The 14,955-nt window shown below is 39.2% G+C and overlaps 1 pseudogene; it reads right to left on the reverse strand.

Annotated features, from left to right (window-relative positions):
* Nucleotides 1-8,951: 8,951 nt before the first annotated feature.
* Nucleotides 8,952-11,379, reverse strand: LOC135702205 (probable pre-mRNA-splicing factor ATP-dependent RNA helicase mog-4; annotated as a pseudogene).
* Between the last annotated feature and the right edge of the window lie 3,576 nt (nt 11,380-14,955).

Below are 14,955 nucleotides of genomic sequence, written 5' to 3' on the forward strand. Positions count from 1 at the left end.
TCTGGAACAACCTTCTACCAGTGGTGTACGCTCAACAGCACCCATAGATATCGAGAGTGAATCCATTGTGAATATCATCCCATCGGTTACGTCTCTGGCTTCATCGACTTCAGCAGATTCTGTTGTTAATAGAATCAGTTTGTCCCATAATATTGAGACATTCAACCAAGGCATCATGGGTATCCATGTATCACCGATTACGACAAAGAGGCTGAGAAGCGCGTGTTATCCTCAACAGAAAACCAAAGAAATCATGGATGGGGTTAAGCGACACATATTCGATCTTTCGGAAACTGATGACCCAGGAGTCCTCAACGCCAAGGCTAAGGATTACGATGAAATGATGAGCCAACTAAAGGAAAAATACGCAGATCCGGAATGCACTCGAGAAGAAAAGACACAAGTATTATCGGTATTACCGAAATCTTGGCCTGTACAAAGAATCATGGATGAATTCGGTGTCAACAGATAAACTGCAGCACAGGTAAGATTTATATTTTTTTTAAACACCATAAAGGAAAAATTAAAAATAATTTTCATTTTCTTTCTTCCCAGGTAAAAGATTTGGTCCTCGAAGATGGAATATTATGTTCCCTCGTTCCAAAGCAGGACATGGACTGAGAGCAGAATTAGTAGAATAATATAAGTTGTAAAATAAAATAATAAATATATACTGTTTCTTATCTCAACAAATCTTTCATTTGACCACATCAACGTGCTTCTCTTCCGCTGCCTCTAGATAGAAACGGGTAAGTCTGACAGCTACCATATCTGAGAATGAATTGTTTGTTTTTTAATATACAATCATGAAAAAAATCTCGTTGCTGGACATCTCGACGAACATTTGAAAATGGCCTAAAATGTTGAAAATTGTTATAATTATATTTTTTTAATTCGCATTAACTTGAGAACGGCTGGACTTAGGAAAAAAGTTTCTATATGCAAAGTTATCGAAAATTATGCGTAGAATCCAAATAAATTATTATTTTACTAAAAAATATGCGCTTTCATCAACTTGTAAAAACCAACAAAAATTTAAAAATTATAGATTTCTTTTCAAGAAAGTTACCAGCATACAATTTTCACGAAATTTAAGGGTATTCTATCAATTTTCTTTAAAAAAAATAATAAAGATCGAAGGGGGGGGGGGGTGTTTTGAGATAATCATCGTTTTACGTTTTTTAAATACTAATTTACGAAGTTTTTTCTTTCAGTGTATTTTTTCCGCAAAGATAATTTAATTACCTAAAACTTTTTCTCATATGCCATTTTCATCAGATCAATGGTTTTCAAGTTATGATTTTTTGCAAAAAATTAATCCATTTTTTACGCCCTTTTCAAAAGTTACTCTGGAGGAAAAAATCATATTTAAATGAAAAATGCAACCATTAGTAGCAGCGAACACGTGAGCAATGTTTCATTCAAATCAGAAGGGGTCGAGACAAAATTGACATTTTTTTTAACGATTTGAGCTGGAAATGCTCTATATGGACTCTCTTGGAGGTTCTACACAGTTTAATGTTTTTAGTGCATATTTTTATTGGAAACTAGCTGAGTGTGCCCGGTCTTGCTCGGGATTCAATATTAGCTTGAGTTTATGCGCCGATTTAAAAAAAAGCATGCTATATTGTACGTAGCCCCCCCCCCCCCTATTATCTAAGGGGCTACCCCCTATGATTATCTTCTTATACCCCCACACTCTCCCCCACATGCCTAATTTGGTTCCATTTGCTTGATTAGTTCTCGAGTTATGCAGAAATTTCTGTTTCATTTGTATGTGAGCCCCCCCTTACAGAAGGGGGAGGGGTCTCGAACCATCATAAGAACCTTCCACAGCCCCAAAAACCCCTGTATACAAATTTTCACGCCAATCGGTTCAGTAGTTTCCGAGTCTATAAGGGTCAGACAGACAGACAGAAATTCATTTTTATAACGACTAAGCTCAATGACTGAGAGAGAGAAAATCTGGTTAGATGAACACATTCTCAACATTTGTCTGTTCTCCCGCTGAGTTGAGTCGGAATATTTGTGTTATTGCCTCTGTCCTATTCGTAGTGAGAGCCTAGTTGAAAAATGAACATTGTGAGTTGTATCTCTCAAATACTGGTACTGAGTTTTCATTGATGCGAAAATTTGCAACATTGATTGCAAGACAGCGTATAAAGGGTGATACGGTCAAAATTTGGTCAAGGGAAAACGCGTGTAAATCGGTGAAATCGTTTATTTAAAAAATCAAATTAAATTTCTTTTTCAAGTTCAATTAGTATAAAATTCAGGAAAAATATTCAGTTAGGCTTCCGCTTTTCCAAATCCGAATTGCCGGGCCTTACGCTTGACCCCTGCCATCAGATTTTGTACAGCCACCTTGTCCACCTTCTTCGCCGCAGAAAGCCAGTTTGCCTTGAACTGCTGCTCGCCCTTAGCAGTTTTTTTGGTCTTCTTTAGGTTCCGCTTGACAATAGCCCAGTATTTCTCAATTGGGCGGAGCTCTGGCGTGTTGGGAGGGTTCTTGTCCTTGGGAACCACCTGCACGTTGTTGGCGGCGTACCACTCCATGGCCTTTTTACCGTAATGGCAAGATGCCAAATCCGGCCAAAACAGTACGAAACAACCGTGTTTCTTCAGGAAAGGCAGCAGACGTTTATTCAAACACTCTTTCACGTAAATTTCTTGGTTGACAGTCCCGGAAGCTATGAAAATGCTGCTTTTCAAGCCACAGGTACAGATGGCTTGCCAAACCAGATATTTCTTTGCGAACTTTGACAGTTTCATGTGCTTGAAAACATCTGCTACCTTTCCCCTTCCTTTTGCCGTATAAAACTCCTGTCCCGGAAGCTGCTTGTAGTCGGCTTTGACGTAGGTTTCGTCGTCCATTACCACGCAGTCAAACTTCGTCAGCATCGTCGTGTACAGCCTCCGGGATCGCGCTTTGGCCGTCGTATTTTGTTTATCATCGCGATTTGGAGTCACTACCTTCTTGTAAGTCGATAGTCCGGCTCGTTTTTTGGCTCGATGCACGGTTGTAGACGATACACCCAGCTTATTTGCGGCATCTCGGAGAGAGAGGTTAGGGTTTCGCTTGAAACTACCGGCAACTCTCTTTGTCGTCTCAGCGGCTGCCGGTTTTCGATTTCCCCCCGATCCAGACTTCCTGGCTGTCGACAAACGTTCCCCAAACACTTTAATTACATTTGTAACGGTTGATTTGGCAACTTTTAGCGATTTTGCCAACTTTGCGTGCGAGTAGCTCGGATTTTCGCGATGCGCGAGCAAAATTTTGATACGCTGCTCTTCTTGCTTGGACGGCATTTTGACAACTGAAGAGTGAATTCCAAAATCAAAATAGGAGCAACATTCTACACACACACACCTTCAAAATGAGGGGTGTTCAGGTTTTTTAAATGCAAAATTGAAAGAAATACGTCAAGTTGATATTGACCAAATTTTGACCGTATCACCCTTTATCAAGTGATATACGCTGTAATGTGAACGGGGTATTAGCAAAATTCAATACGAAACTAACGATTTTAAACGAGCTCAACTTTTTGGCTCAGCTCTGGTACTCTCTTCGGTCCCAAGCTAATCGATGTACTTCTCGAAACATAGAAAAATCCACGAACCCCTCATTGTATCTGTCAAACTTTCATAGCGAATCAAAACAAACAGAGTGTAGTACTAGAATTTCGACTAGAATGGGGTACGGTAATCCATTTGCTTGGGACCAATAGGCTAGTGAAGTACTGAGCCAATTTAAAATCATTTGCCTCAGTGTAATCTGGTAACAACTGTGTTTGCTGGAGGAACTTTGTGAAAATCATTCAAATCGGCGTAATAGGAGGATAGATCTCGCATTGATTTATAGTAACCTTTGTTAAGTTGCATTCCCGCATAAACGCGAACCATGACATGACCTTACCGATAATGGTAATAAATTGTTTATAATCCCTGCTAAACTTCAACTGAAATGGTTATGGAACTTTACATGAACGTTTGTGTGATAAAGTTTTAACCTTATGTATTATGGTTTTTTGGAAGCGGACCTTACAAATAATGGGTTGTTAAGAACCATTACCATTCCAAATTCTTGTTTTCTCCATACATTTTCGGAAAGAGAACTATATTAGAACGTTTTTACTTATGGTTTGAGAACATTAATGGTTATGGTTATGGTAGTCAGTAAGGTCCATTAATGGTTTTGTATTATCGCTCAACTTTACGTGAAATATCCAACTTTCCATGCTCGGTAATGGTGGCCTGTTTGTATAAATAAATGTATCCGTCACTGTGATTTTTGACACTAACTGGAGGGCGTATGCAAGGTGGCTACATATAGGTGTTCTAATGTGTCAAATTCGTGATTCAGCCATGTTGGATTTTTGTATGGGACAGCGACCGAGTTTATTTAAAATTTGCTCTAAAACCGCATTTCCCCCCCCCCCCCCCGCGACCTCCTCGCCTATATAGCGACAAAGCTGTATCACCATTTATATACCCACCATGGGCGTATGTTGTTCCATTTTCGTCTGTTCCTGGGAGAGGGAAAGGGAGGGGTCAAAATCCGAACCTCCAGATAGCACAGTGAAGGATACATTTATTCATACAAACAGGCCGCCATTACCGAGCATGGAAAGCTGGATATCGTGAATTGGTAATCAGTAATTTACAGGCAACCAATTCGCGATATATTCCACATAAAGTTGATCGATGTTACAAAACCATTCATGGACCTTACTGGTTACCATAACCATTACCATTAATGTTCTCAAACCATAAGTTAAAAGGTTTTAGTATAGTTTTCTTTCCGAAAATGTATGGAGAAAACAAGAATTTTGAATGGTAATGGTTCTTAACAACCCATTATTTGTAAGGTCCACTTCCAAAAAACTATAATACTTAAGGTTAAAACTTTATCATTAAACGTTCATGTAAAGTTCCATAACCATTTCAGTTGAAGTTTAGCAGGGATTATAAACAATTTATAACCATTTTAGGTAAGGTCAATTTATGGTTCGCGCTTATGCGGGTTTGACTAAATGTTAGTTTTAATCGAGATGTGTAGCTATTATTTCGAACAGCGCTGTATCTTCGTTATGGTTCACTACATACATAGCGTCTAACGGTGACATGCTTAAAGAAGGATTAAGTGTTGTTACTAGCCCAGTAAAGCGAAACTGTCAAATGTTTGACTGGTATCGGAATAATCGGTCAGACGTCAGCGGTACATTTGATAATTGTACTATACAGGGCTGATAATACAATGTAATCCTCTATGAAGTTTACCATCAACATTATTTCATATATATTTAGATCAACACCTACCTTGTCTCGTTTACAGTATAGGTGACAAACAAATAGTTAGGATAAAAAAAATTAAAATTAAGTGTTTTGCTTATTATGTATGTTTCGCAAAAGCATCTAGCGGGATCAGTTCATATCCGTTTAGTGAACGAAATTCAATGATCTGTCTGCTCGGAATAGAGATGCTCTTGTTTGCACTGTTCATTTAGAGGAATAGTTTATATTACAGGGAAAAAAGATGCTCACTCTTGAGGGGAAATAGATTATACAGAGAATTTAAACTATTGACACTTACATTAAATACCTTTCGAAAATAAGTATTATGGAAAAATTTCTGCTTTGAGACTGGTACTATCACTCACTACTGACACTGACACTTACTGAAGACATGACGACGATAGTTTGTCAGGTACCAACAAATCAGTGCCAACATTTCAAAGGGGCATTAATGCTTTTGTAAACAATGACATTAGCCGCCAATTTCCCGCGAATAAAAGCTCACTCCTTCAAAATAACAATTTTAACCGGTAGAGGAAACATACCTCTACCTGTTTGTGTCATTATTTTTCATGAGTGAGCTTTTATTCGTGAGAAATCGACAGCTAAAGCCATTGCTTACAAATGCAATTACGCCTCTATGAAATGTTGGCACTGAAATCGCGAAGAGATAAAACGCCGACCGATGATGATGATATGCACGCTTCGAATCAAACACCCAAATCAAAGTAAACGATTTACACAGATTAGAGAGTATGTAGATTCATTCCCCTCAGAATTACACCCAAAAACAGTTCCACGTATTATTGTATATTTAAACTCATCACAGAAAAAAATATGTTGGATCGAGGGTTCCACCGGTTTTGTCTAGGGTTTTGTCGAGCTTGGAATACTTGCACAATGCATAAGTTTCCGGATTTTTTGATAGATAATGCATGGGCTAATAGTCAAAAAATCTGAAAACTTATCCATTGTGCGCCAGCCTTTCCTTTAGTGGGTTTCCGGACCATCTACACTGTACCAAACCACACCAAACCACCGTCCTCTGTTCGAATGAAACCTCAGACAACCCGAAAAAAAATAATTATAATAAAACAACGAAATTACAATGATTTTTACTGTTGAATTTCGAGTACATTAAAATTTATTGTTAAATTATTGTACGGGAGGAAAAATAGATTTTGATTTTTAACGATACAATGCTCAAACAACGAAAATTAGTGTGATGAGATCAAATTTGTTCGAGAAAAATCACTTTTTTTATTGTTAAGATGCTTAACAACCCCCCTTTTTTACTGTAAATTTCTCAAATACCATGATTTTCATTGTTGTGAACCATTGGTCGTTGTGATTTTATGGTAATGGACAAAAATGTCCAATGTTTTGACAGTAAATAACATGGTTACAATGACAATGAAAAGCATTGTATTTTTATTGGATTTTTTTACGGGTATTAAAATCGAAACATCGAAATCGCCTTTTCGAAATGATAGCTGCAACCTCGGCTGCAACCGGATGACGGTTGTTTTGAAAACATATGATTTTCCTATCGAATACTGGATCAACATTGTTATGAAAAAGGGATAGGGCCTTCAGTTGGAATGCGTAAAACGCTGTCCAGACTGGAGAGTTATAACATGTTATTACGGTTGTCAAATAATTGCAACACAGAAACCACCATCAAGATAGCGCTATAACATGTTATAACCAACAATCAATACGAAACTAACAATTTTAAATTGGCTCACTACACGGATAGAAATCTCCTTATACCTTTTGGCAAATTTCTATTGCTGATTATTCATAAAATGTATAAGTCAACTAATAAGCAGACGTCTTGCAAAAAGTTAATGAAGCTCATGTGTCAAATGAAATGTATAAGCGCTCACATATACCTTTTATGCATTCTTGTAGGACCTATGTGGTTTGTCTTATGGAATGTATAAGCACAAACGAAGTTACAGACGACTTTCTCCGAAGAAATTAATTAAAATAAGGTGGTTCTCTGTAATAGAATTTTAGACCACTTTCCGCCGCTCACCGCCAGGTTCGCTAGTATTTTTGATTTGAATTAATTCAAGTTGGTTTTGTGTGCAATGATCTGGCAACTCGCGTTCTCACTCGCGTTGACGGGGTGCTGTTTTCTCACTCATCGAAGGAAATTTTGATTAGAGTGAGAAAGTAAGGAACAGTCAGCGCGGGAACCGTGTGCGGTACTATAGGTGCGGCAGAAAGAATGTAGTCGACTCCTTCGTTCTCACGGTGTTCTTACGCATGATCCAACGTTACGTCACACTAGATTATGCATAAGAACGTCGTGATAATGAAAGAGCAAAGTTTGTATGTTTGGGAGCCTCTCGCATTCAACTCGCATTCGTCCTCGAGTTCGTGTGGAAGCCATTCAGAGCGGAGGTGGCCAGGAGCGTGGCATTCGAAGTGGAACCGTTCCGACTCCACTGGTCGTTGGATTGGGGGAAGCCTGTGAAATCGCTAGCCGTGAAATGGAGTACGATTACAAATGGATGGAGTTCCTCTCGAAACGCCTGATGGACCAAATCTTCGCATCGCTACCGAAAGTCATCCGCAATGGCGATCCAGTTCATTCTTATCCCGGATGTATCAATCTGTCGTTTGCATACGTTGAGGGTGAATCGCTGTTGATGGCGCTGAAAGACGTTGCCCTCTCGAGTGGTTCGGCTTCGCTGGAACCGTCGTATGTGCTGCGTGCGATTGGTGCCGACGAAGATCTGGCTCACAGCTCGATTCGCTTTGGCATCGGACGGTTTACCACCATCGAGGAAATCGACTACATAGCTGAAAAGTGCATCAAGCACGTGACTCGACTCCGAGAGATGTCCCCGCTGTGGGAGATGGTCCAGGAAGGTATCGACATCAAGTCGATCCAGTGGTCGCAGCATTAGAGCGGACGGGTCGGGGCATATTTTAAAGAGAGATTTGATTTTGTATGTTCTGCTGTGTATGGTTGAATTCAGTGAGGGTTTTTTTTTTAATTGTTAATCATTGATTGTGTTATTAACACATCCACTTTTGGTAGTAAGTAGGTATTGAGACGAGAGAAAAATAATGTATAGCTTTGCTACATATGCTATTAGAGACAGCAATAAATCTTAGACAGTGAAATCATTGTGAGTATTTCATCATTCACTTGGCGAAAAAACTTCCTATCAGCGATTGTTTGAAATAGTATAAACTTTGTTAGTTCCCGTCAAGGACGGCGTTGTTACGACTACGCTAAATTCGCAAATCTGAGGTATTCGTGGACTGCCATCTCAGATTTGCTTTGGCGCGGATTAGTTCCACTTAGGGTTAATTCAACTAAGTTTCGATTCTAATTATTTGAAGACTCCAGGAAAATCTACGTTTAGAAAGACCTTCTATTATTTAATAAATAAGTAAAGCAGTAAAGTTATTAATAGTTGGTTGGGCAAGCTAAAATATCATTTAAAAAAATGTGTTCAATGTCGATACGCTTTCCGCAAAATCCGCACTTCAAAAGCTATAAAACCGCACAAAATTTGCGACACTTGTAACAGCCCTGCAGTTGGCTTCGGCGTGCCAGAGAATACCTAATCCACCTAACCGGACCTGAAGAAACGGAAAGGAGCGCGACTGGGATTAGACGGGTTAGCCTTATGAAGCTCTCTACTGACATACAATATAGCATGGTTGCAGCAACCTTATATTTCACCTATTTGTCCCTAAAGATCACTAATTTACACCCGACACCCTAGGTAGGATAATGTCATCGCAAATAACAACAATTCCCGTTGAATACATAGTGCGAAAAATGCTCTTGAATTACCCCAAACCGTCTCATCACAACCTACGCCTCGGTCAGCGTGGCCCGACCGATCGTTTTCGGCATCTTTTTATTGGTGGAATCCTCGAGCTCCTTCGGTTTGTAGTAATGCGGTGCCGCCTCCAGCAGCCACTTGCTTTCGATTTCAATCACCGACCGCATGTACTCCTTCGTCGTAAACACCAGCTCGTGGTACAGCACCCAACGAGGCAGTTCTTCGAACAGTGCCGAATTCGGATAGATCATCACCGTCTGATTGTGCTTGGCCGTTTTGTAGTGACCCCCCCTTGGAGAGCCGAGCGACGTGATAAAAGTACCCGGCTGTAATAGCCTTCCGGATGTTGGTCGTTTCCGGCAGACTGGAAACCATTTCGATTTCGACTCGCTGCATTAACCCAACCAGCTGCTCCCGGACATCGCGAGCTCGTTTCATCGAACGGAACTGAATGAAATTTTCGTAACACCACTGAGTGCTGTAGTCCGATTCGGCCCATTGGTTGTAGACCTGCAGCAAACTCAAGTGGTCCCCGTGCATGTGGTTGAAGTTCTTCCGGGCCGTATCTGCGTGGATGATTTTATCTTTCGGTCGGTAGAAGATGGCTCCATTCACCGATAGCATTGCAGCGATGGCCACCACCTCCTCGGAACATTTGTACTTTTCACTAGCAAGCAGCATTTTTGCCATCATGGGATCGACCGGAAATTCCGCCATCCGTCGTCCAAGTTTGGTCAGTTCACCGTGGTGATTCAATGCCCCTAGGGCGTAAATTTGCTCCAATGCCAAAACCAACGTTTCATGTGGTGGAGGATCGAGGAAATCGAAATGAAGCAAATCGTTGATTCCAAGAGCTTTGAGCATTAGCACGGCATTGCCCAGGTTTATGCGCTGAATTTCCGGGACGGTGTTGTCTTCCAGCTCGTGTTTGTATGCCCAGGCTGTGTACAGACGAAAGCACTTGCCAGGGGCAACGCGCCCTGCTCGACCTGCACGTTGATTGGCAGACGCTTTCGAAATGGGCACGACCATCAGGGTCTCCATCCCGGTTCTGGAGTTAAAATTATTTTGCTTTGCAAAGCCCGGATCGATCACGTACATTATGTTATCGATGGTTAGTGATGTCTCGGCGATGTTGGTGGCCAGTACGACTTTCCGGGCGTTCGGTGGAGTTGGATCGAAAATTTTCGCCTGCATGTCCGACGGCAGATTGGCATAAATGGGAAGGATGAGTAGTTCCTTGAGTTTGGAACCCAACCGCTTGACGCGATCCTGGAGCATCTCCTGGCAGGCTTCGATTTCCTCTTGTCCTGGAACGAAAAAAAAATGTAATTTTTTAACATCGCATAGAAATAGACCCACTTACCAGTTAAAAATACAAGAATGTCTCCAAGAGGCTGAGTGGCATGAATCTGTAGAACCGACACCACACATGCATCGATATAATCTGCTTCCGGTGCTTTGGTGTAGAAGACATCAACCTAGAAGAGAAAAAGTTAGATTTTACAGCAAAACACAAAGCAAGTCAAATCTAACTACGTACCGGAAAACGACGACCAGGAATACGGAATATGTTCGCATCATCGAAGAAATCCGAAAACTTTTCCGCATCCAACGTGGCACTGGAAATCAGTAGTTTCAAATCCAACCGAAACCGCGCAATGTCCTTCACCAATCCAAACAGAATGTCCGTGTGCAACGTACGCTCGTGAGCTTCATCGATAATCATCACACTATACGAAGCTAGGTCCGGTTCCGAAAGAAACTCCCTGTGCAACGTACCATCTGTCATGTATTTAATGACAGTCCGCTCGGATGTGCAATCCTCGAAACGAATACTATAACCAACTTCGTTGCCCAACTTGACGCCCATTTCCTGTGCAACACGTGCCGCCACGGACATCGCTGCCACGCGACGAGGCTGAGTACATCCAATCTTCTTGCCGTCGTTTGTAAACCCAGCTTCATAGAGATACTGTGGAATCTGTGTCGTTTTTCCCGAACCCGTTTCTCCTTCGATAATAAGAATCTGGTGTTCTTTTATAGCGGCTATGAGATCCTCCTTGAATGGAAAAACTGGAAGTGATTTCTTCGTTTCCTCAATGTCCATCTTCTTCCTTTCCGCCTCAGATACCGGTGCTTTCCGGTCCTTTTCTTTAGTTCCATCCAGTCGGAGTGCCTGGACGAAATCAATCTGATCATCCAACAGCAGTTCATACTCTTCAGCACCAGCACCACTTGCGAACCTCTTCGTTTTTGAAAGTAAATTTCACGCACAGTCTGACGTTTGCTTACGGATTTTACCATAGGAGTAAAGAGCTATAGATTCGCCGTCAAGGCCAATAGCATCAACTATATACTTTAAGCTAGTACATATGAGTAGATAGTGTTGCCGTGAGGTACACTCGAAAATTTCAAACGTAAGTGCGTCAAATCAAATTTTGAGCCGCTCCGTCTGTCACTTCGTTTGTGGTATAAGGCTGATGCTTTGGCAAAAATGTATAAGTGAAACACATGAATAAAATAATTGATTTTCGTTTCGTGTACTTGACTAGCCTATTGGTCCCAAGCAAATCGATTAACGTACCCCATTCTAGTCAAAATTCTAGTACTACAAAATGTTTGTTTTGATTATCTATGAAATTTTGACAGGTAAAATGAGGGGTTATTGGATTTTCCTATGTTTCGAGAGGTGAATCGACTAGCTTGGGACCAAAGATAGTACCAGAGCTGAGCCAAAAAGTTGAGCACGTTTCTTCGGGACCTACTAGTCTTAGAGTTACCTCTATGTTATAACTCTGTAGTCTGAACGTACTATAATCATAGAGGTAACTCTAAGACCAGAAGGTCCCGAAGAAACGGGCTCAACTTTTTGGCTCAGCTCTGGTACTATCTTCGGTCCCAAGCTAATCGATTCACCCCTCGAAACATAGGAAAACCCACTAATCCCTCATTTTATCTGTCAAACATTCATAGCGAACCAAAACAAACATAGTGTAGTACTAGAATTTCGAATAGAATGGGGTACTTTAATCGATTTGCTTGGGACTAATAGGCTAGTCAAGTAGTGAGCCAATTTAAAATCGTTAGTTGCCACCGGTTATTATAGCATGGTACACACAAAAAATAATCGTGAATACATTTAAAAAAAAACCATTGGTAAAATTCAAAGTTAGCGTTGGTTCTTTTTGGTAGAAAGTAATAAGCGTTCAAAACTAAAGTCCCCTAACTGTCAATTCAAAAGTAGCTCTCTTTCTTCTTTTAAAAGTTGAAACTTTCAAATCGAATTGTAGAACTGTCGAACTGAAAACCTATAGTTTTTAAATTGACGTATAACAAATTTTAATTCAAATGATAAGCATTTAAATCGCAATTACATATTTTTTATCTAAAATGTGAATAATTTTTAAATCAATTACTCTTATTTTTTAAAGAAATACCCAGGAAAATGCCTTATATTCTTGGTTGGAAATGCTAACATGAAGCTTTTAGCACAAACGAAGTGACAGACGGAGCGGCTCGAAAACTTTGGTGACTAACCTGCTATTTCAATTTTCAGTGTACCACATGGCAACACCACTACTACTGGATTGTACCACATGGCAACACTACTACTGGATTGAACTAGCATTTTCACCAAATGTATTAGAATGTTTTGTTTCTATCTCTTTCACTCTACTCAAAACTGAAATGCATAAAAAGATGACAAAATGACACACTATCTTTGCACACTGTCAAAGAATCATTATACACAAAATCAACTTTGTTCAAATCAAAACAAAAAAACTAACCCATCTGGATGATGATGGCACAAACTTCCAAGAAAATTCTATTACAGTTAACCACATTATTTTAATGGATTCCTTCGCCAGTTAGTCGTCTGTCACTTCGTTTGTGCTTTTAGTGTGATGATTTATTAGCTAGAGAATGATCTTTAGAAGAGGGTAGGTGGATAGTTCCGTTAGAGTACGGCAGTATGAAAATTGATTAGAAGTTGAAAATGAGCGAAGGGCCATTAATGCGACAGTTTTTAGAGATAGACGCACATTTTTGCCTAACCCGTACGATGTACGCGAGGACTCTAAAGATCGACCGATCGACAGCACAGCACGCAGAAAAAAACATAGTTCATCCAAATAAAGCACGATTCATTTCAAACAAAATTTTGAATAGAATATAGATCAATAAAATCCATAGAGTAATTCAATAAAAATATAGAATTGAAGTAATGCCAGCAGCTTTATTGAATTAAACGTCAACTTTTATTGATTCAAAAAAATGTTTGCTTGAATCAACCTGAAGCATTTTTTTAAAGCAACGAACAATTTTAGTTGTATCGAATCATATTTGTTCATTATATCAAAATCAAATTTATTTAAATTAATAAATATTATTTTCATTATTTATTCTAATTCAATTCAGGTTTATAGCAAATTGCTAACAATACACTGTCTCGCATAAAAAGCATTGTTTTGACTCGGAACCAAATTCAATCATTATTACGAATATAAAAACGTTAACGAACAAATGCAATCCATGAAAACAGTAAACCGAAGTAAAACAACAGATCAACTATTTATATGTACTTCCGCCCTCCGTCAATAGTTAATAACCTCTTAAGTATACTCGATTGTTTTGTTTTGCGGTAATTACTCCAACAAGTCGTCTGGTATTTGATCCGGTTTAGCTTATAATTGCGTGTCTACTGCAATTTGTTCCGTCACCGCTGAAATTTTAATTACATTAATTAATTTGAACGATTCAACACAATTTATAAAATTATAACTTACATTTTAAGAGTAAATAACGGAGGCATAGACAGGAGGAACTTCTTATCGTTTGCCAAACTATGCCGATACAGACTGACTGTTTGAAACGTGCACTTAAAAAAATATTCAGTTAAAACAATCAAAGTAACCATTTGGATTGAATAAAATATATAATTGTTACAAACCAAATTTCGTTTATTTAAATCAATCGCATTAATGATGCATTCAATAAAATTTATAGATTTGATGTGAATGGAGTGCTATATTAATTTATAACTTCTTCATGAACTGAAACAAACCGAGACATTGTATTGAAAAATAACAAAATATTTTATTAATTCACTACAGAGCGTTTTTTCTGCGTGAGGGATTTTCGAACATAGAAAATAACTTTCGAATGTCACTTTTAATCACGAGTTAAATTTAACTCGGCAAATGGATCGCAGCCTTAACTGGAACTGATGATGACTGAAAACCGTCTCCGCATGCAAGTCCCGGATTTCGTTGACTGAATAGCTTTACTCAGTTTGACATTTCTCGTTTACTCAGATTTTGACAACCTACACCGAAAATATTTTTCATGTAGCTTCCATTAAAATCGCAAATGATTTTCATCCATAAACAAAATTAATGGAATTCATCTGAATTTCACATAACATTTATGCGATCACGTTAATTTTATTTGATTTTTCATATGAATTTCATCGGCCTTATAATATTCATGTGATTTTGTGATGAGATTTTTAGCTATGTGATCACATAAAAGCTATGTGAAATTCACATGGTTTTCATCCATTAGATATGTGATAAATTGTTTGAATGTAATGCATCTGACAAAATTGAGTACGATCGGCTCACCCTGTGAGTAAGCTGAAGTAAGCGTGTACTTTGTAGTCATTATTGGGTATTTTTCGGTACCCATACCGGTTGCGTGAAATTGAAAATACCCAAAAATGAGTACTGCAGATTTACCATATTTTCAAGAAGAGAAAGAAAATAGAACAACTCAAGCTGAACATTGCATTAGGTCCTAAGTAACATTGATAGATTCTCTTCGTCGACTTTCTCTTTGCATT

This window comes from Ochlerotatus camptorhynchus, unplaced genomic scaffold (genome assembly GCF_037179485.1).
Source record: "Ochlerotatus camptorhynchus isolate MF236.1 unplaced genomic scaffold, CSIRO-AGI_Acam_v1.1 ptg000186l, whole genome shotgun sequence".
In the NCBI taxonomy this organism is placed as follows: Eukaryota; Metazoa; Arthropoda; class Insecta; order Diptera; family Culicidae; genus Ochlerotatus; species Ochlerotatus camptorhynchus.